At 40.2% G+C, this 23,289-nt stretch overlaps 3 long non-coding RNA genes across 3 annotated transcripts; all 3 read left to right on the top strand.

The window, feature by feature from the left end:
• Nucleotides 1-4,015: 4,015 nt before the first annotated feature.
• LOC143509874 (uncharacterized) lies at nucleotides 4,016-4,500 on the top strand. The gene is made up of 2 exons (XR_013129816.1): nucleotides 4,016-4,075; nucleotides 4,406-4,500. It is a non-coding gene; the product is annotated as an uncharacterized LOC143509874 (long non-coding RNA).
• A 5,932-nt stretch (nucleotides 4,501-10,432) lies between these two features.
• LOC143509876 (uncharacterized) lies at nucleotides 10,433-15,239 on the top strand. The gene is made up of 4 exons (XR_013129818.1): nucleotides 10,433-10,636; nucleotides 14,233-14,398; nucleotides 14,479-14,594; nucleotides 14,711-15,239. It is a non-coding gene; the product is annotated as an uncharacterized LOC143509876 (long non-coding RNA).
• A 1,752-nt stretch (nucleotides 15,240-16,991) lies between these two features.
• LOC143509875 (uncharacterized) lies at nucleotides 16,992-21,087 on the top strand. The gene is made up of 4 exons (XR_013129817.1): nucleotides 16,992-20,143; nucleotides 20,341-20,644; nucleotides 20,720-20,845; nucleotides 20,955-21,087. It is a non-coding gene; the product is annotated as an uncharacterized LOC143509875 (long non-coding RNA).
• Nucleotides 21,088-23,289: the final 2,202 nt, after the last annotated feature.

Raw genomic sequence — 23,289 nt, forward strand, 5'->3', positions numbered from 1 at the left:
TCATCTCTTATACTTTAGTTCATAAGCACACAAGGTGAACATGAGGTGATTAAAGCATATGATTGGATGAAATTGACATAAATCACACACGATTTGACAAATGTATATTGGCCTCTCCCCGCACGCCCCATCCACGCTTGGTGATCTCATGATGGTTGATCATGCATCAAATTTATTCAACCCCCAATGCTGCGAAGGGTTTTATGGAATTCAGTGCACATTTGTAATTGTGTTCATAATGAAATCTTACAAGGACTTGTTAAAGAACTAAATGCAACTAAGATAGCATCAATTTTTTTTGTCATAAAGTATTAAATGGCCTTTTTGTGATTTCTTCATTGACACAATTATTCAACCCCTTTACGACTACCACTCCTAAGAACAGAGGTTCATTCCAGTGTTTTCCATCAGGTATTGAAAACATCTGTGGATGTCAACGAGCAGCAATCAAGCATGATAAGCACCAATTAGGCAGATTTAAAAGGACTGTGATACTCAGCTCCTTCTAGACATCTACTGGTGTGTTTCCAAGCATGGTGAAGGCAAGAGAATGGTCCCAGAAGACAAGAGAAGAGGTTATTGCTCTTCACAAGAATGGCAATGGATATAAAAAGATTGCGAAGTTGTTAAATATTCCAAGAGACACTATCGGAAGTATCATTCGCAAGTTCAAGTTAAAGGGCACAGTGGAAACGTTACCTGGTCGTGGCAGAAAGAAGATCCTGACCGCGACTGCTGTGCGCTACCTGAAGCGTAATGTGGAGAAAAATCCCCGCGTGACTGCTAAGGAACTGAAAAAAGACCTGTCAGATGTGGGCACTGAAGTTTCAGCTCAGACAATAAGGCGCGCACTGCATAACGAAGACCTCCATGCCAGAACGCCCAGACGCACCCCCTTGCTGACTCCAAAGAACAAGAAAAGTCGACTGCAGTATGCCAAAAGTCATGTGGACAAGCCACAAAGGTTTTGGAACAGTGTACTGTGGTCAGATGAAACTAAATTAGAACTGTTTGGGACAATGGACCAGCGCTATGTTTGGAGAAGGAAGAACCAGGCTTATGAACAAAAGAACACCTTGCCTACTGTGAAGCATGGCGGGGGGTCAATTATGCTTTGGGGCTGTTTTGCTTCTAATGGTACAGGAAAGCTTCAACGTGTGCAGGGTACCATGAATTCCCTTCAGTACCAGGAGATCTTGGAGGAAAATGTGATGGAGTCAGTCACAAACCTGCGGCTTGGGAGACGTTGGACCTTCCAACAGGACAATGATCCGAAGCACACATCCAAGTCCACTAGAGCATGGTTGAACATGAAAGGCTGGAACATTCTAGAGTGGCCATCGCAATCACCAGACTTAAATCCAATTGAGAACCTCTGGTGGGACCTAAAGAAGGCAGTTGCAGTGCGCAAGCCTAAGAATGTGACTGAACTGGAGGCTTTTGCCCATGAAGAATGGGCTAAGATACCCATAGGTCGCTGCAAGACACTTGTGTCAAGCTATGCTTCACGCTTGAAAGCTGTCATAACTGGAAAAGGATGTTGTACTAAGTACTAAAAAATAATGTCACTAGGGGGTTGAATAAAACTGATAATGATGTGAGCACAGTAAAGACATTTGTGGTTATTCCATCATAAATATTATGTTATGTTTGTCTAATTTATAAGTGCCTCTTTGATATAATTGTAAATAAGATGACTGAAATGATCAAAATCAATGTCAAACTGGCCAAAACACTTTATTTCAGTGGGGGTTGAATAAATTTGGTCACAACTGTACATCTCTGCATGTGTGTGATTCATGTTAATCATGTCCATGCAGACACTGTAGCACAGTCTGTGTGAAAAGTACTTCTTGCACTGCTTAGTGATTAACTGTAACCATATTGAAGATGTTTTTCTGTGCCGTAACAGAGTTAGAGATAACATTGCTTATCCATTCCTATGCACCCAAGGTTGAATCACAGGGAAACTGATAACTGCACCTGGGAAGAAGGAATAGGCCTACTTAGTTTTTTCTACACACACACTTGAATCTGAACTGAGAGAGACAGTTCCGAGTTACTACAAGAAGTGTAAGCTTATGTAGCCCACGTAGAACATTCCAGAGTAACACAATATGACAATCAACAGCCAAAGACACGCCCATGAAGCTGTCTGCCTGTAGGTATTCTAAGGAATTGCTTGTTTATATATTTCACAATCATTTTTGTGGGCTGAACTGCTGACATTTTATCCCATTTCAGTTCTACTAGTGACTTCATACAGATGCCAGTAGGATTAAAGACATAAAGGAGTATGTTGGGTGATTGATGGAAATTTGGCCCTAGTCTCTAGCTGAGCAATTAAACTACATTCACTAAAGCACTCACTAATGCATTCACTTTAATGTGCTTGAACTTGATAATTTACTACTTTGTGAGGTAACTGTCATAATAATGGAGCAAGTCAACTTGTACATAACCAACCTGAACCAAACAGACTACTTTATACAGTGTTGCACTTTGCATAACTCTGTTCTTAGTCTTCTCAGTATCTGCTATCTCAGACAACTGCACACTGATGCTGTGTCTGGAAGGCCCATGCAAATACTTCTCTGTCCACTTTGTGCATGGTAATAACCATACACTTTGTGTGTGGTTTACGATTAGACTAAGGTAAGACAAGACCAGGGTACAAAGGTTTTTGGTGAACAGGCTAACCAAGGAAAAATACATGAAGTCCGTGACAGGTGGTTTGTTTACTTCACTTGGCAAACCAGCACAAACTGTACAAAATTAAATATTCTCACTCTATAATGTAATCTAGACCCATAATCAAAACTGAAAATAATTAGTATAGGTTATATTTCTGCTCAGTAGCATAAATACATGAAATGTAAATCAAGTTCTAGCACAGCTTCTGGGGAAAAATGGGCTTAAGACTCAGGCCTAATGTACCAGTATAAGGATTTCTACCTTGGAGACAACCAAACACTGCTGTAAGTCAGTCATGTCTTTGCAAAGTAATGGTTAACTGTTTGTTCACATGATAAAGTTCAGGTACCAAAGCTCCTGAGAATGTATTACACACTGCACTTTCATCATTACACATGTGGAACAAAATACTGGATTAAAGCTGTGAAAAAATGTGCTCTGGTCTTCACTAACGGACCGATCAAACAAACCCTAGTTTGTAAGTTTATCAGCTGTGATATTCATATGTAAGTTAGATATAGGACTAAAGTCAGTAATGGTTAGAGCATCATCTCATTAGGTTTGGTCCTTGTTCTGTGAAATCATTCTGTACTTCTGTACAATAATATACATCAGAAAGCAGCTTAACAACAGCAGGTATTAGTTCCAAGGGATGATTATGAGAGCTTCAAAATGTGTCCCCAGACATAAAATGTGTCCACATCCATAATGTGATGTTACTGTAAAGTAAATTTTGTATGCAGAAACAGAAACGGACAGATTTTCAGTGGCCCTTTAAAATTGAAAATAAAAGTGCCTGTTCAAGGTGGACATGTGTAGACATATGTGTGTACACACACTACACTGAGCTCATATACACACACACACCAGTGTGTGTGTATACAGACTGCACTGAGCTCATACACACTGTGTACACAGACTAGTTATAGGACATTGGTCCTGAATACATAACTGAGACTGAAAGTGGACATTACACGTTGGTTAAATACTATATATATATATATATATATATATATATATATATATATATATATATATATATATATATATATACTCTTTTAAATATAACTTCCTAATTTTTTTATTTGCATAAACAAATTACACTTAGTGTAAAGGGTCTCTTCAGAGTAAAGGGTCTATTCTGTTAGTAGCACACATATCTAGAAGTCCAGTAACTTCATACACCCTCATGTCTTCTTTAATGCCTGAAACATATGTGCACTGAATATTACAGAGGGTGTGACATTTAGGCCCCACCCCTCTTGAGGGGTTCAGTGTTGATCCACCTGTATAAAGGTGCCACCAGCTACTGTAGAAGATTTAGGACGAGATCCACCTGCACTGCAGCTACTAACACTTACACACCCACCTACACACCACCGTAAGTACCCCACCCACACAACTTACACACACACATGCACCACCGTAAGTACAGATGTTCTGTTATACAGTAATATTATAACACACCATATGTTCTGTTATAGAAGAGTATTATAACACACCATATTTTCTGTTATAGAGTAATAACACACCAGATGTTCTGTTATAGGAGAGTATTAAAACACAGCAACAGTTCTGTTATAGAGTAATATTATAACACACCAGATTGACTTTTATAGAACAGTAATGTAATCATAGGTTCTAGTTCAAGTTATGCATATTAGTATGGTGAAATCACCTTCTGAAATTATAAACCCTAAACCTTTCATAGGAAAATGAGTAAGAACTCCCTGTGCACCAATCAGCAATTGTTTAAAGGTGACTATATCGTCTCAAATGATGGGAACTACAAAGCTATCCTCCAGGTACAGTAAATGTTCAGAATACCTCAAACAGCGTGGAACTGTTATGGCCATTGTGAGAACACACTGAGTTCTATCTGTGTTTCTTTAGGATGATGGGAACTTTGTTGTTTATGGCCCAAAACCAATATGGGCTTCAGGGACTGATGGAAAACCAGCTGCTTTTCTCTCCATGCAGTCAGATGGAAACCTGGTTATATATGACACTCAAAACAAACCTATTTGGGCTTCTAACACTTGTCACAACAGTAAAACTGAAGACAACCGCACAACTCTCAACAATGACGGCAGTCTGACAATCTTTAAGGGATCTCAACAAACCTGGAAATCTAAATAGTAAAGTCACAAACGACACTCCATTTTGATGCATTAGCTAAATGTAGCCTTTCAAAATGTAAAGCAGTGAGTAAACATCTACTATGAAAAGGTGCTCATAGCAAAAGGGTCAATGGAATAAAAAATGTAATAAAAGCATGAAATAAAATTTCCTTTTCATGTTTTTCACCTGATGTTTTTCATTTGTCTTTCATTTTATCACCAAAGAAACAAAATAAACATAAAATCTATAAATGTGTCTGCAAGGCAAAATCCAGAATAAGAGGGATATATACATATACTTATACACATGTGTATGTGTAAGGGAATTTGTGGTTTACTGTCTGTGACCCTCAGACAGAACACTCTGACATTTAGTTAGATATACATATACACACTGTTAAGGTTTCTGAAATAGTCTCTAGATATAGATCATAGCCTTCAGGGTTCATAGACAGGATTATAAATTTGTAGAGCCCTCAGAGTTCCATACCCCAGCGGTGGGAGAACAGATTCACAACACACTGGTGTCAAAAAAGAGTTCCCAAGTTGAATAGTAATACATGTAGTTAAATACCGAACGAAGATGTGTCAACACAATTAGGTAAGACTAATAAAACATATGTATGATTGGTGTTCTCCTTATCAGGAAAGGAGACACAGTAGACTGGATCTAGGGGTAGACAGAGAGAGAGAGAAAGTGAGAGAGACAGACAGAGAGAGACAGAGAGGTTCTAACTGAGGAGAGGTTCTAACCGAGTCACACAGATAAGGGAGTGAACTAAATGTCAGTGTTCTATCTGTTCAAGGTGCGGCTTTTCTGTAGACTTTTCTTCACCCGTCAGAGGTGAAGCAGAGGAGCAGAAAGTTAATCAGGTGGTAGGTCAAAATTGTAAATCAAAGAAGAAAGTGGTCATTTTCATTTAGCTCATGCCACCAGCAGACACAACGGAGATTTTTTTTCAAACCAACATGTGCTGTACCAAATTCTGAGTCCCCTCGTTTGCACACGCATAAAGACACAACAGATGATATTCGGGAGTTACAATGATTATAACTTATTTCATTGAGCACTCTAGTTTTGTCCTAACTAGATATTTAGACATAATGCTGCTGTAATACTGTGAAGTCGTGGTCAGAGGTAAACTTCGGTATATCCAGTGTGTATTTTATTTAAAATAATTAACACCCTTGAGCCAATGTGGCTTTGGACATAGATAATGCTATGCCATTTGCTGTGATGGATAATTAAATTCTAGCTCTTATTTATGCATAGAAACATAAATCGACAATATAATCTGTAGCGTCTTTATGCGCGGATAAACGAGGGGAGTCGGAATTCAACACAAACAGCAGCTGAAAGCCAAAATTGTCGCACATGAAATGCTACAGGCACTGTTAAGAAACTGATCAGTTCATTAAAATGTACAGTGAGTCCCCGCTTAACGATGAGGTTAGAGATTGAAAAATCCGTCGTAAAGTAGTGTTCGTTGTTAAGCGTGACCCTAAAATTAGATAAGCTTTGATCGTAAATATAGAAACACAGCGTGAGAAAGAGCAATCGCGTTGCCGAGATGGGCTGTGGTGGAGGCTGCGCTGCCTCAGCTTATCGTACACAACACTCCACAATACTCCACAACACTCTACTGTGCTGCCACTGCTCCTCCGCGCACCACGCAAAATTAAAAAAAGTTGGTCGTAACTCCGGTCTGTCGTTAAGCGGGGACTCACTGTATTTAGTTCAGTAGATATATGCGGCTTATAGCCCGGTGCGGCTTATAGGCTATAACATTTTCCATTAAAAAAAAAAACTTTGTAGGTGCGGCTTATATTGAAGTGCGCTCTATAATTCAGAAAATGCGGGTAAATGAAAATAGAGGAAAATACCTTATAGAAGAAACTATTATCTGGAAGATACTCTGGCGTGCCTTATATCTAAGCTAAAATTTGATGAAAGCTGGGGCTGAAATGTAAGCTAAGAACTGGCTAAAATGTATGTATCATGCTACCTTGGTCAGAGATTTTAGTCCTGCACGGGTTTTAGTTATAATACTGAACTAACCTGCCTGCTTGCCTACAACCAAGGATGGAAATAGGTGCAGAAGAAGGATTGACGTGAATAAAACTTATAAAATATTTGACTCCAAATTATAGTTGGTAAGAATCTAAAAGAACTCACTTCTCAAATAGACTTTATAAAGTACCTTGCTATAAACAATAGCCTGCTTTGTCAGAGGTTTATCATAAACATGCGCAGATCGGATACTTTAGAGGGAATTGTTATTAGCATTGATTTACCTTTTAACTGATACTAATAATGAGCTCATCTGGCCCAGTATAGCTATAACCAAGGAAGACAGTGGCTACACAATTAATCAGATTTATTTAATAACCAACAAAATATAAAACAATAACATAACCACACTAGATTAAAGTAACAAGACCAATACCTAATTGAAACAGAGATACCGACTGGTGCAGGCTGCCTCACAGAGAAGAAGAGCAGAAGAGGAAGAGCCCAGAAGAGGAAAAAGAGCACAGAAGAGGAAGAGACCCCTACACCCACAAACCTCTCCTTTGATCCCCCCCCCCAGCATCTCAAAGGGACAGCAGTCACAAAAACAAAGTTAACCAATGGGAATCAGGTTGCTGGTAAAGACAACAGAGTACATTTCCATACAGAGTGCATTCCACACAGGACTGCCACCTTTGAGTGAAGTCTACAAACCTTTTTAGGGAGTGATGGAACTCTTACCCTGTTATCATAACCTTTCCCACTACACAACAAGCTGCAAAATGTGACTAAACATGCCACACAAACACACTGATATAGCTAAAATACAAAGTCAGTTTTATCCCATTGCTATGGGAACCTCTTGAGTTAATCCACCATTTCCCAGTCAACATGCCCATGCAGGCCCCACATGGGTTTGAAATGGGCTGGTACATGGGCCCTTTTTGGGCAACCCATCTAGGCCTGTTTAATGGGCATGCATTTTCTGCACCACCTGGGTCCTGACCATAATACACTGTACAGAACTCTATGAACGCTCTTGCCAGCTTCTAGTTTACACAGGATAATAAAATCCTGACCAGTACTCCTTCAAATATACTATACAATTCATTAATTTGAGCTGCTGCAGTTACTCAAAATTTCCAAAGACACTGATGTCTAACACTTTAATCACCTCTTGGGGGAGATTTTACAAAGGCCAAGTGATGTGTTTACAAGTTAGGTGTACATAAAACATTTAAAAACTCCAATATAGGAGCTGTCAGGGTTTTGGAAAGTAAAAATGACAATGATTTTCACATGCCTTCATAGTCACATTATCACAAACGTGTAACTCACTATTGATTACTTACATCTGTTCTGCGTTCCTTTTTTGAAAGTCTCTCTGCACTCTCAGTGCACGATTTCCATCACAGTCACGAGCATTGGTAAACCACTTTGAGACAGCTCTCTCAACATCTTTAGTTAATTCTGAAGATAAGCATTTTGTTTTAGGGCACCTACAAAACAAAATTTTTAATTGAGATAGAATAAACTGGTTAGGACTATGATCATTTGTTTTTCCCCTCATACTGGGATTAATACTACACAGCTCTACCTTAGAAATGCAGTCATTTGTATTTGGTATATTTAATGCCTGTTCTGTTCAGGACACGACTTACTATTAACTGTAAAGGTTTATCACTTAATTAATAACTAACAGGACAATTATCTTTTCTACCAAAATGTTAAGCAAACATTCTCTAATGCCAAGTGCAGACTACACGACTTTTTTGTCCCTCACGATGTTCACTATATTCGTTTCATGTCGTACTCGAGTAACTGGTAACACTACACGTTAGTCACCGACCAAACATCGTCCTCGTCCCGGCGTGAGTGAGATGCATCCAATTGCACAGCCGGAGAGCCAACTGCAGTTCTAGACCTGCAGTTCTAGACGTGCTGTAGTTTTAGACATGCGCCACCTAGCGGCTCGGAATGTAGCTAAAGACAGCCAACTGCAGTTCTAGGTCTTGCTGCAGCCTGCAGGAAGGCGGAGTTGGACATCCAACCCCGCCCACATCCAACTCCACCCTCTAATGCGCTGTCGTGCGCCAACCCACTACTTCTTCATTCGAGAATAACTGTGTGGTACTTGAAAATATGCACAATAACTTACAAGTGTTCAAGAGACACGTCGTTGCGCTTAATTTACACATACCTCGTTTACTTTGTGTATCGTTCCACGTATGCTATTCATTATTTTTATTTATTGGATGGCGAACGTAAAATGTTGACGAGGGGATGTAAAATGGACACAAATAAAGTATTATATCGCGATAGATCGATCGCCGGTGGTTGGCGCCAGAGCGAACTAGTAACTCATTGAATCATAGATGTAGAACTAGATTTTTTTCAGCGTGAGAAATCGGATGTGTGGCGTGAGAGCTTGTGAAGACGGTCAAATGTGTGTGTCTCATGCTCAATGCGTGAGAGTTGGCAACTCTGCTACTATAAGTGTGAGGGGGATGGATATATATGTTTACTATTCAGAGTTAATTTCATAGTTAAAATGTATGGGTAAAATGTGGTGATGCAATATGTTATACGTTATATTATACAAGTTCCGTAGCACTGTACTGCAGTTTGGTTCATTTTAGTTCCGATGGGCTGACTTCCCAGTGGGGGGACTAATTAAGGGACACCTGAGGGGCTGACCTTGTGCTCACACGAGAGGAGAGTGTGTGCGTAGTTGCGCTACGAGTTTTTCCCAGTACTGAGCTGTTCGGCTGGAAATAAAGAGAAATTCCTTTATTTGTAACCCGACTATTTTTCCTTCCCACACCTCAGAAAAGAGACTGGAATAAGTCAATTCACATTATAGGGTTACATAAGTACACAATTAAAATGGTAATGTTTACTGTTTACTGATAATGTTGGTGATAGAGAAGGGGTATGTTGGTAATGTTGGTAATGGAGAAGGGGTGTAATCAGGGCTTAATTTGAGCCGGATCCTGCCGGAACAGGATCCGGGAACTCTTTCATTTTGAACCAATTAATTGAACAAATAATTCTATAAAAGACATTTTTAAACACAAGATCCACATTCCTAAATCACATTAAGAGCTCTCCTTTTTAGCGATGCCTTTCCATGTCTCCCCTATAAAGCTAGTTATACTTTCGTGAGTGACTGTAGCGCGCGACTCCGCACACCTCGCGCGCGTCACATTCTTTGCAGTGTCCTCCTGAAACGATATGTGGTAGTATAAAGAAACACCCCTCAAACACAGGGGAACATTTACCTGACCAATTTTAATGTTGTATTGTGTTTCAGATTTGAAAAGTGCTGGAATTTAGGCTAAAGTACTTGAAAATGCACTTAAAATGCACTTCTGCACTTAAAACACTTATAAAACACACGTAAATAGTTCTGGCAGTTCTGTTTACTGGGAGCAAAAACAGTCCGAGTTTCGAACGTAACATGGGCGTGGCTTCGGACTTGAGAAGAGGGTAGAGTTGGATGTGGGCGGGGTTGGATGTCCAACTCCGCCTTCTTGCAGGCTGCAGCGAGAGGCTTCTCGTTCTAGACCAGCAGTTCCAATGCATGCCGTAGGCTCAGGGGCTTGTATATTGTAATAATTAGGGCTGTATTCAACTAAGGATTTTCATAGTCGAATCGGATTCGTCAGCTTTTCCCTTTAGTCGACTAATAGTCGAATCGGGTTTATTTCTTTTTTATTTAGAGCATCTTAAACGGGATCCCGTTCTCATTCAGGACTTTTTTCCTCTTCAAAGTAAAAACCTAAAACACTCAGATAAATGAATAAATACGGTAGGTTGGCTTTATTCAGCTTTTATTTATTTACTTACTTATTTTTTATGAAACGTTAGAGAACATTAACCGTCAGTGCGCATTGCGCAGATCGAACTGTCAGACAGGCACTGTGCAAAATGTCAAAAATATTTTAAATAAAATATGCCTGCCTGAAAATATTAAAAAATTGACACACAACAGCATAAAAATATAAGGAAAGGTTCAAGTAACGGGGTTTAAAAGCAAACAACAAAAAATGTTTATAGGCTTACTTGCCGAGACGCACCGCGACGACACGAGATGACACGACCGAAACGACAAACGGCTGAACTGGTTTTTTTTTCGCCTTATGCGTTTTAAATGGTATGCCATGTTGGTTGTTGTCGTGCGAAATGAAAGACGGTGATGACATAACTTGCACTTTACTCATCTGTATCTTTTTGAAGTTTTTTAGTAGCCATTATAATCTCGGTAGATGCTGCGTATTCTGCGTGTTCAGCTCCGCTCGGTTGGATTGTGCAACTGCAGGGTGTGATTTATTAATGTGTAGTAAGGAAGATGCCTATTGTTAATGCGCAAACACCATTTTAAAATATTTATTAACAGAAATTAGGATGATTTTATTTGACAAAAGGCTATATATAACGAAAACAAAGACATTTCATGTAACAACTAATGCTTAGCTGCATCCTTGGACACCTCCACGCAGTTAGAATGGTACATTCGACTATGACATTCATAGTCGACTAGGGGGTATAGTCGACTATAGTCGAATCAGCGACTATTGCAGGTCACCCCTAGTAATAATAATTCATTGTATAAAGAGTTTATTTGTTAAATATGCCCATTGATTCTCAATTGTTTTAGCCAAATCTATAACATTTGACAAGTTTTAAACGATAATGTACACCACATTTTGTATTTAAATAGAAGTAGTACGCCTCATTTTCCCTGTTCTTTTAGGGAGTTTTGATTAATTTTGTCATTTACACACACAGCTTGTCTTCTGAAGATATTTTATTTTTAATGAAACTACTGGATTACTGGCATAGGCTATTTTGTATTAAAAATCAGCAAAAATTGCTTAATGTCCGGATGCTTTCAGTGAGTAAGCATACATTTCCAGAATGTTAGGAGCGATTTATTTTACTCGTATACATTCATTGGCATGCAACTAGCAAATATTATGTGATACTTGGGGTTTTTCGCTCACACGCCACACATCCGATTTCTCACGCCGAAAAAAAATCTAGTTTATTTACCTCTGATCCATATCTATGATTCAATGAGTTCCCAGTTTGCTCTGGCGCAAACACTGGCGATCGATCGATCGCAATATAATACTTAATTTTTGTCCATTTTACGTTTGCCACCCCACCCCCGGCAACAATTTACGTTCGCAGGACTAGCATTTCTCTCAAAGTCGAAGTAGCTACAAAGTAGCCATAAAGGTAGCCAGAACTAACGAACTAAGACACACTAACGCTAGCCAGATTCATCCTTCATGACAAACATTACGATAACACAAAAATGACCTTCAGACATTATCATATATCTATCATATATTATTGTTGCTTATAAATATCATTCTTCCATCTGCTCCCGCGACATACTAAAACTCTATCTGGATATTACGTTACATACATCTAAAACTACGGCACGTCTAGAACTGCAGGTCTAGAACTGCGGTTGGCTCTCCGGCTGTGCAATTGAATGATGTAGGAGATAGTTCGTAGATCATCACGCGGGGGCGGGGCATAGAAGCTGACAATAATGGCTACAGAAGCGCTTTGCGTGGTGGTAGCGCTTTTGTGCTCAGAAAAGCACAAAAAAAGAGGAAACGACGACTGTGGGCTCGTTCCTGGGTGAACCAAAGAGGACATCACGGGCTTTGTGTACTCCAGAGAGAACTTGAGGTATGGTAAAGATGTAGCTACTTAGGTTTCTACTTGTAGCTACGTAGCTACTTGACTTTTAACTTTACTTAGAAATACGACCAAAAATGGAAATATCCAAGGTACTGCTCTAAACTACGCTGACTCGTAAGAAATAATAATAAAAAATCATGCACCCCCTACCGAGAAGGTGTGCTTTTCTTGACGGGGGTGCTGATTTCGCCACAACACCTGTGATCGGTCTCAACCTTTTCAAACCGTGCAACTAGTGCATTTGGTGAGGAAGCTTGGGTTTGAACCTCTCCAACTGTAATGTACTTAGTAAATAAATATATTAAAAAGGCACCACATTAAAACATGCTACCTGCAGAAGTCTAGGTATGGATAAAAGTAAAGTAATACTTGTGATTAGAATGTTATTATTAGGGGTAGGCATAGATTAATTTTTTTAATCTAGATTAATCTCACTGAAATCTTGAAATTAATCTAGATTAATCTAGATTAATCTATATTAAAATGGCTCATATGCCTGCTACCCAAGTAATGACTAAAAGTCAGTTTTTGAGATAGGGTTTCTTAATACAGAGGGCGCATTAGACCAGGGGCTCATCTCCTGTTTCCAAAATGCATCACTTACTGCTTGAGAAAGTTGTTCTACTTTGATACTTGAAGAAAAAAAACATGCTCAATAAAATGTAGGCTACTCGTGTTCAACGGTTTTTTCAGTTAAACATGAATTTGTAAGCCTACATACTGTACATTAAAAGGGGTTGATAACATGTTTATTCAGCTAAACATGATATATGAAATGTAAGCCAACATTTAGTACATTTAACCTCACGGACGTAATTTGGGGGGGACTTTTTCAAAAGCCGGTTTTGGTCCTCTGCAGTTTTAACAGTTAAAAAGAAATATTTAAATAGCGACGAATCTAGCGCTAGGACCATGCAGAAAACGACCACTCCTAGCTCCACTCCACTTTACGTTCCTAAAAACGTACTTTACGTTCCTTTACGTTAAAAACGCACTTTACGTTCCTAACCTGACGACTTCGTGGCTGCATCCATGTACACACGTATGATTTGTAATTCACAGGTTTGAAAACTCGTTCTCGCCGCTACTGTGCAATTTGGTTAGGAATACAGCCGAGCTAAACTATCAAGTTGAAAATCATCATATTTTGCTTACCCATTTTGACCCAGTTTCCAACCCAACTTTAAGAATAGATTAACGGCGATAATTTTTATATCGCCCGATAAGAGTATCAAATTAACGAACGCCGTTAACGGCCCACCACTAGTTATTATTTAATTGTTTATTATTATTGCTGTCGCCCAGCATTGCTGTCTTGGCATACACACAAGTTATGTTGATCAGTCATTCACAACTAGTAAATGTACAATCTACATCATAAGGCTGCGAGAGCAAGGCTTGATTCCTTTACCATGAAGGGTCACATATTTTAAAAACATGTCATATTTTATTTCATAATACAGAGCATTCCTATTGTTGAATTATGATTGACAATTATCTAGAATCGATATCTAATCAAGTCAGAAAACAAATCAAATAGTGACCTTGTGAATCTGAGTCAGCTTGACTAGGGAACTCAGTGGTGATAGTCCTATGAAAAAGGTCACTTTAGTATTTTTTTGTATAAAATATATATATTTTTGTCCAAATATTGCCAAAGATTATATTGATGTTGTTATCCTATAGGACAATGATAGGAGGGCATTCCATGATCTTCTCAGGATGGATGTTGAAGATTTCAACTACCTACTTGGAAAGGTGGAGCCACATATCTTGAAGATGGACACAAAAATGAGGAGGGCCATCAGTGCTAGACAGCGTCTGTCAGTCACACTTCGTTTCCTTGCTACTGGTAAATATAGTAAATTTAAGAACATTGATTAAAATAAAATATTTCATTTCAAACACATAATAACTTGCTAATCTCTGTAGGAGAATCCTTTAGGTCTCTGAGCTTCCAGTACCGAATTGGCCGAACTACTATCAGTGAGATATTAATGGACACCTGTGTAGCCCTGTATGAAACCTTAAAGGAAAACTATTTAAAGGTATGACATTTGCTCTAAATAAAAGTTTGAGTTTTGAGTGAATACATGAAATTATAGAAATATTTATGTTTATTACAGTCTTCACATTTATATAAGTTGTTTTCTTTCAAATTAAGAACAGTGTAACGGGGCTCGCGCCCCGGAGCGAGAAGACGGACACAATCGCTGAGAAGAGCGAGATTTATTGAAGGGAATACCAGAATCGTCGTCGCTGAGCCAGGCAGGGTCAATAACGGGAGGGCAGTCCGAATAACAGGCGAACACGGGCATAACGATGACAGGGGAACACAGACTATGAATCACAAAACAAAAACACACGACGGCCAGGTATACAATCAAACAGCAAACAGTCCAACATCCAAAATATCAAAACACCAGACAAAGGGAGACTCAGGGGTTTTTATACATGGGACAGAAAACGAGGAACAGGTGTGAACGATAATACAGGGGCGTGGTAACAAACGAGGAATCACGAAGACAAACGAGCTGGGCGGGATGAACAGGCAGGGAACACGGACATAAGGGAACCCAGAGTGGCAGCTACGAGAGGGGGCGTTGCCCTACGTGACAAACAGTCATATGCCCAATGTTAAAGAAAAGCACTAAAGGAAGCACTATCTCTGTGCCTCATACAAATTTTGCCACACCATTCATATTTAAATTCCCAATTCTGTCGTTAGCACCACCGCTAGCTAGTTTCGATTCATCCCTTTGACGTCCTCTGTTTACATATTCCGCCTCCGAGAACCACGGAGCTGTGAACCTTATTTTGTTTGGAAACTTATTTTGCTTAAGATGTTATCTAGTACAGATATTATTGTTTATTACGTTTTTAAAGCTGTACTGTCGTCTCAGTTTTTCTTTATTGCAGTTTATTAAGAAAGGAAAAAAAAAAAATTCGGGGGGGGGGGGGGGGGGGGGTAGCGGGCCCAGGTTTAAAGGTCACGGTTCGCTACTGATATATATATATATATATATATATATAATATTAGGGGCGGGACACGATTAAAAAATTATCGAATTAATTAGAAGCTTTGTAATTAATTAATCGAAATTAATCGCATTTCAGTATTTAACATGAGAAATATTAATTTAAATATGAATGAATCAATGAACATAATCATAAACTGCAACATCTTGTTTATGTTTCCACCAGTCTACTACACAGACCAATAGATGAGTGCAGAAAACAGAGCAAACACTGAGAACACTGGAAATTCTGACCAAAAAGGAGTTTTGCTCAGGATATGGAAGAATACGAAGAACTGAAGTAAATCAGAAGATGTTTTTAATACCATTTTAGATGGTTGTTACAAACCCCTCAAGCTCTGTCGGGGGGGGGGGGGGGGGGGGGGGGGGGGTATGTAACAAGTGGAGATGGTAATCAGGTGGAATGGATGAATGTGAGACTGAGATGTAGAAAAGAAGACCACAACAAAATTCCCAAGGTCAATATCTGTTTACTGTGGGATATGGAATATATATTATATATATATATAATAAAATAAGGAAAAAAACACACACAAGACTGGACCCTGGACGACACCAAATCAAAGAACACAAAACAAAACACACCTTAAACTAGAAACCCAAAACAGCAAGAACTAACTCTATAATCCAAGAAAAAAACACAACTATCCTTATCTACCTACTCTAATAAGCAAAATATACAAAGTGGGTGTCCGCCCCTTACCTAATGAGTCTAAATAAGATAAGGCCTACGTGGTGGATATGTAGGAGCGTGCTCAACCTTACCTGTCCAGCCCCAAAAAACAACAAAACAACAATCCCAAAGGAACATCAATTTCAACTCAATTACTAAGTCAATTCCATTGAGCTAGAAATTGCAATACATGGCTCATAGCTCAACCTTTACTCCAGCAAATGAGCAAACATTTTCAGGCTAAAGCAGCATGGCCCAAGCTGCTCTTCCTCTGTGGTCTCTCTCTCCAGTCTTCTCCTCTCCTTCTCCCTCTAGTGGCGTCTTAAAAAGGCAAGGCTCCGCTTTCTTCGCTTTGTCTTTCTGGATGGCAGTTCGTAACTTGCATCAGTTGACACAATTTGCAGCACTTCTTGTAAAGCCTGGATTATACTTTCGCGAGTGACCATAGCGCGAACCTCCGTGACTGGCTGAGGCGTTTAAACTTGCCGCGTCTTAATTAAGCCTTCAACCACAGAGACCGGTCTACAGTCCACAGCAATCCATCTCACCACTAAATTGGTCAATTTGTCTAACGTGGACTTTGACATTTTGTTTAATTTGAACCCCGACATGTGGTCGAGTGTTGACTGGCGACACTGCTCGTACTAGGAATACATTTAGCAGCTAAGTTATCATTACTGACCTGTGCGTTAGCCCCAACATGTTTTGCGTTGAGGTGGTAACAGAGATGGGGACTCGAGTTTGGGACTCGGACTCGAGTCGCACTTAAGTCGCATATACAGTGACTTCAGACTCGACTTAGACTTGCATTCAAAAGACTTGCGACTCGACTTGGACTCGTGATTTGAGACTCGTGAACAATCTTTTATTTGTAATGTTCTTTTGCGTTTCATTTGACAACCTTTTCTCCGCCTGTCTGAATGCTTTTTACTTCCCGCTGACGTAACATTTTCGCGACGCGTCAAGTATTTCGCAAGTGACCGTTGCGCGCCACTCCGCACACCTCACGAGACCTGGCGCTGCGCGCGCCGCAAAACATCGCGATCATGACGGCGCTGGTGAGGACGCTCGCTACTGTTCCACCATTCATAATAAGTTTTGGGTACAAAACAAGTACAAGTAGCAAATAGAAGAGCAGCAAACTGCAGAGTGTGTGGCATAAAAATACAGTACGCTGGTTCCACCACATCTAATTTTATTCGCCACCTGAAAACCCACCCGGAAAGGTTAGTCACTGCCTGAAAGGTTATTAGCAATATTGGTATTGACTTGCCACCAGTGCACCAGTAGAGAGGGTGTTCAGTCATGGAGGCCTCATAATGCGCCCTCACCGAGCCAGGCTAAGTGCAAGTACCCTGTCAATCCTGATCTTTTAAAAATGTAATGCGTTAGTTGCATAAACATTTTCCTTGTATTGGACACTGAAAGACACCTTGAAGTTCAAATAGATTGTGTTTGATCCAGTTCATTAGGAGACAAATAGTTGTTGCTGCAGGGCTTTTTATGTCAGAATCATTATTATTGTAAAATTTGAATTCTGTTTTTAATTTTTATTTTATAATCACTAATTTGGTTGCTATTTTCTTTATATGCAGACCTTTCATATATATAGTTAAAAATGTGATTTTTTAATTTCACAGCCCTCCTTTATCTTTTAAAACAAAATATAGCAGATGTTCTACTGAAAGAAGCGAATATTGTATCCAGAAAAATGTCAGTTTTGTAAGAAAAATACTTTTTGGAGAAAAATACGGATACAAAATTTATCTGGAAAACATTTGTGTGTGCGTGCGCACTTTTAAAAATTTTATTTCTTCATTTACCAGTTTAAGCTATTATACATCAGAAGTGTCATAACAGACCATTACAACTATACAGTGATTTGCGACTACAGTGTCACTCAAATATTTGGGACTTGACTTGGACTTGAGAACAAAGACTTGAGACTTGACTTGGACTTGAGAACAAAGACTTGAGACTTGACTTGGACTTGAGATCAAAGACTTGAGACTTGACTTGGACTTGAGATCAAAGACTTGAGACTTGACTTGGACTTGCAAAAAATGACTTGTGAGCATCTCTGGGTGGTAACGAAGGGTGGAAGTGCTCCTGTGATAAGCGAACTCCTAGTGCAAATAACACTATTTGTGTTTGTACTTCCATCTGAAAGTTTCTTAATAATAATAATACTTTATTTTTATATAGCGCTTTTCTGAGACCCAAAGACGCTTACAATACATAAGGAAGCAGAAACATATAATACAAAACATACAAAACAGTACAAAGAAAATTATGGAGCAGGGAGATCATAGGCGAGAGAGAAGAGGTGAGTTTTAAGTTTTGATTTAAATGTGGAAAGAGAGGGAGACTGTTTGATCACAGTTGGAAGGGGGTTCCACAGTCGAGGAGCGAGTCTAGAAAAGGCCCGATCACCAAAGCTACAGAGTTTAGATGATGGTACCTTTAGTAGTCCAACAGTAGAAGATCTAAGAGATCTAGAAGGTCTGTAGGGAAGTAGGAGGTCAGACAGATAAGGAGGAGCCATGTTGTTTAGAGCTTTGTAGGTCAGTAAGAGTATCTTAAATTGAATCCGGTATGTAACGGGGAGCCAGTGAAGATCCTGGAGAACAGGTGTAATGTGATCAAGCATACGGGTGAAAGTGAGGAGACGAGCAGCAGAGTTTTGGATCATTTGAAGCCTATGCACAGAGGAAGAACTAATACCAGCCAACAGTGAATTACAATAGTCTATCCTGCTTGAAATGAAAGCATGAATGAGGCGCTCAGCAGCAGACTGAGAGAGGCATCGCCGGATCTTTGCTATATTGCGCAGGTGGAAGAATGAAGTTTTTACAACAGAGTTAATGTGGGCAGTGAAACTAAGGGTAGGATCGAGGAGGACACCCAGATTCCGGACCAGGGTAACAGGTGAAATCTGTACACCGTCAATGTTGAGAGAGAATGGAGGAGTTCTTATATTAAAATTTCCCATCCACCAACGTAGCCTCTTCAGTCATCTCCATCATGCTCATCTTATTGTGCGTCCATATAATCTGTATGTCTGGAACTCATGCACGGAGTATCATTCCACGGTGCAAAAGTGTCTCATGCATTAAATGTGTTAAAATGCGTTAATTTTTTTAATTCGTTAATTTTCCTGTAATTAATCGAAATTAACGCGTTAACAGACAGACAGAATGCCAGGTTACACGACCCGCGCAAAGAAGGGGAAGAGACCCAGCAAGCACCACCATGGCTCTTCCCCTGCACAGCATCGCGAAGCCCCAGTGACCACCGACGAGATGCGGCAGGATCCCGTGGTTGCGTTTCTGCTGCGTCAGGCTGAAGCAACCGGGACAGAGTCACTGGCGGAGCAGTTGCACCAAGACGAGCAATGACTTTAGAGAGAGAGACACCGCGCTCCCAACCCCGACTCCTCACCTCTGGCGGTAGGCTTACTGGAGCTCTGCTCGATGGAGAAGACCCCCGAGAGAGAGTTCGGGGAGGAGGACTCGGAAGGCGAGAAAGAAAAGGGTGAGGAGGAAGAAGACCAGGCCCCCTCTGTGTGCTCTACCCCCACCAAATACTACGGTGAGGGTGAGGAAGAAGACCATCCGCCCTCTGTATGATCCACTCCCACTGTGGGTTACGGCAAGGGAGAAGAGGAATAAGAGGTGGACTATCCCCCCTCCGTGTGCTCTGCCCCCACCGTAGATTACGGTGAGGAGAAAGAAGAGGAGGAGGACTATCCTCCCTCCGTGTGCTCCGCCCCCACCGTAGCTTACGGTGAGGAGGAGGACTATCCTCCGTCTGGACAGTGAGCTATACACAACGGAGGAGGAGGTCCCTGGCTGTGTGGCAACTGTGTACCTAAAACTACATGAAGGTACGTCGATAAGTATATTTATATATATATGAATGAATGAATGTTTCAATTTATATAGCGCCTTATCTAAATACCCAAGGCGCTTTACAATTGTTAACACAGCTACGTTACAGACAACCAATCACACACACATATATATATACACACACACTATTATTTGAACATAACCAAAAATCTCTTCTCTTTCTGTTCCACAGTCGCACATCATGAAACCCGGTGTCACGGTCTGCCCCGCATCTCCTGCCATTTCATGTCTGTTTCCGTGTTAGTCCTCTGTTTATTTCTCGTGGTGGTTGCTGGTTATTTTTCTCATGGTTGCTGGAATTGGATTCCTGTTCTGTTATGACCCATGCCTGTGATATTTTCACAGAATCAATTTATACATGAATGAATTTGTTCTAAATATAACATGCACTTCTGTGTGTGCATACACAGTGCGCGCAGGAACACGCCGGTGGCCCGTTGACCTTGGCAGCGATGAACGATGAACCTGCCGCAAATGTAAGAAAGAGGGTCCCTGGCTGGTACACATGAATAAATTTGTTCAAAATATAACATGTACTTTGTTCTTTGCAGTGCGCCGTTGACAGACATCATGAAGGTGCGTGCATACACAGTGCGCGCAGGAACACGCCGGTGGCCCGTTGCATGCGGCGAGTACACCCTGGCTGTGTAGCAACTGTTGGCTACAACTACATGAAGGTACGTTGATAAGTAGGCCTACATACGTAACACCACATATGTTACGTATTTTTGTCTTCTGAAAGATTTTATTCAAAATGTAAGGTGTACTTTGAATTGTTCTCCACAGCATCAACGCGTGTGTTGCATGCGGCAAGTGCATCTGGCGAGTACACCCTCAAATTCAAGACACCCTCAACTTTCTTGACATTCCACTTCAAGAAACCCGGAATAGACATCCATGTTTGATCAAAATAAAGTTGTTTTACAGCACATGAATTTGTTCTTCCTGTCTTTTCCTCTCCTTTTCCAGTCTGCTGTTTAGATCACAACATTTATCAGCCATATATATAATTGCGCCATATAATTTCTTAGCTTTTCAAACGCGAATTCAAACGCGGAAACAGAAAGTGTAACAAATATTATATAGTGTAGTAAATATACAAAGAGCTTCAAACAATATACAAAGAGGTTCAAACAATTTTATTTATTTTTATTGTTTGACGGGACTCATTTGAGAAACTGTCGTCTCTATGTGCGCTTGAATTGTACCTTTTGAAACACGAGTCTACAAAATTTCCGCTGTTTGTTGTAGGATCGGTAACATATACAGTCTGCTTGTTTGTAACCAAGTTTTTCGTGAAGTATCACGTTTGGTGCTTTGTATGAGCTTGGAGGTGAGCCGCTTGTGCTTTGACAGGCGTATGAGCTGGGGGTGAGACGCTTCCACCGCATTACCAAGACAATGGGCGTTAATCTCTTCACAGCAGGGGAGTGGGCTACATGGACCTTACTAAGCCTTGCGAAAATTTTCACGGCCGTCGGGTTCCTAGTGTTAAGAGGGCAGAGGCGGACGTTACCCTCATCGGATGTGGAGGGGTCAAAGTACAACCCAAGTGCATGTACCAGCTGAAGATGGAGGTGTATGGCTACACTGTTAGTGTGCCCACATTGGTCGTCCCAGGGCAGCAGGATCACCTCATACTCGGCACAAATGTCATAAGAGATACTTTATGACATTATGAGGTGATTGGCCAACTTAACCCACCTATTATGTGCATCCTTGTAAATAGGGCTGCACGATGAATCGTATTTTTATCGTTATCGCGATGTGAAGTTTCACGATAAACACATCGAAAGAGCCACGATAACTCCTTGAATAACAGCAAACTCAAATTGCATTATCCTCGTCCAGCAATAGAGGGAGCTATTCGCGCTGCAGACTATGATCACGTGACGTAAGTAGGCAAGAGGCAGAGTGAGGTGAACACGCTCATCAGACACGCGATTTGGTTTAAGCCTGGTTTACACTTGATGCAGCGCGAGGGTCCGCAAGGCGAAAATAACGTAATCATGGTGGCTTCGCCCGTGCGCGATGGTCTCGCGCGCTGTCGATTCACGAGGTCATGCACCTCTCGAATTTTGTAAGTTCGCGCGCGCCGCGTCTCAGCGCAATGAGAACAGTCATGTTTGCAGGGTTCATACACCTATACAAGGTGGAATTAAAGCACTTGTACGTCACTTTCAAGGTCCATTTCAATAATTCCCAGCTCGTTAAACTTAATTGAGTTAAATATTTATACATATACTGTACTCTAAATGATTCGAAATAATTCGCTTTTTTAAATCACATTATTTAATGGTTGTTTATTTTCAAAACGCCCAATCTTAACGTCTTCACGTTCTTTCATGTTTCGTCCTGGAATTACAAGAGGCTCGTATTTGTTAATGTAATTACAAGAGAACTGTTCAGTCAGACAGATATTTGTTGTGAAACGAAGTAGTTACAATTTCAAGTACTTTAGCCTAAATTCCAGCACTTTTCAAACCTGATACACAAAGCAACATTAAAATTGGTCAGGTAAATGTTCATTCCCCTGTATTTGAGGGGTGTTTTTTCTGTACTACTAGGCCTACATATCGTTTCGGACAACACTGCAAAGAATGTGACACGGCAAGATTAAACGCTTCCGTCATTCGCGGAGGTTTACGCGAGGTGTGCGGAGTCACGCTACGGTCACTCGTGAAAGTATAAACCTAGATTGAATCTATTGTTGAATAAACCTGCAAAATATCTGGAATTATTCTGGATTCATTACACAGTAAAAAAAAACTAATTAATGTGCTGCTGTTCAGAGAGACACTACATCTCTGTATTTTTATCTTAATTTATCGTGGTTCACATCGATATCGGGATATCCAACAATGTTATCGCACATCGTAATTCTAGTCCATATCGTGCACCCCTACTTGTAAAACAGCCGTACTGTTTAGGGTCACTTTAACCCTGGTGCATGTTTAATTGTTCAAAAGATGTCTGAAACCAAAAAAATCCTAACAAACAGTGTGAATATTTAATTACTAACTACATTACTAATTATTCTATCAATATTTAGTGCAATGGTGTTCCTTACTTGTAACAGGTAATGGTTCAATTAGGATCGTTTTTCATAAAAATGTGAAAA

Source organism: Brachyhypopomus gauderio, chromosome 3 (assembly GCF_052324685.1).
Source record: "Brachyhypopomus gauderio isolate BG-103 chromosome 3, BGAUD_0.2, whole genome shotgun sequence".
NCBI lineage: Eukaryota > Metazoa > Chordata > Actinopteri > Gymnotiformes > Hypopomidae > Brachyhypopomus > Brachyhypopomus gauderio.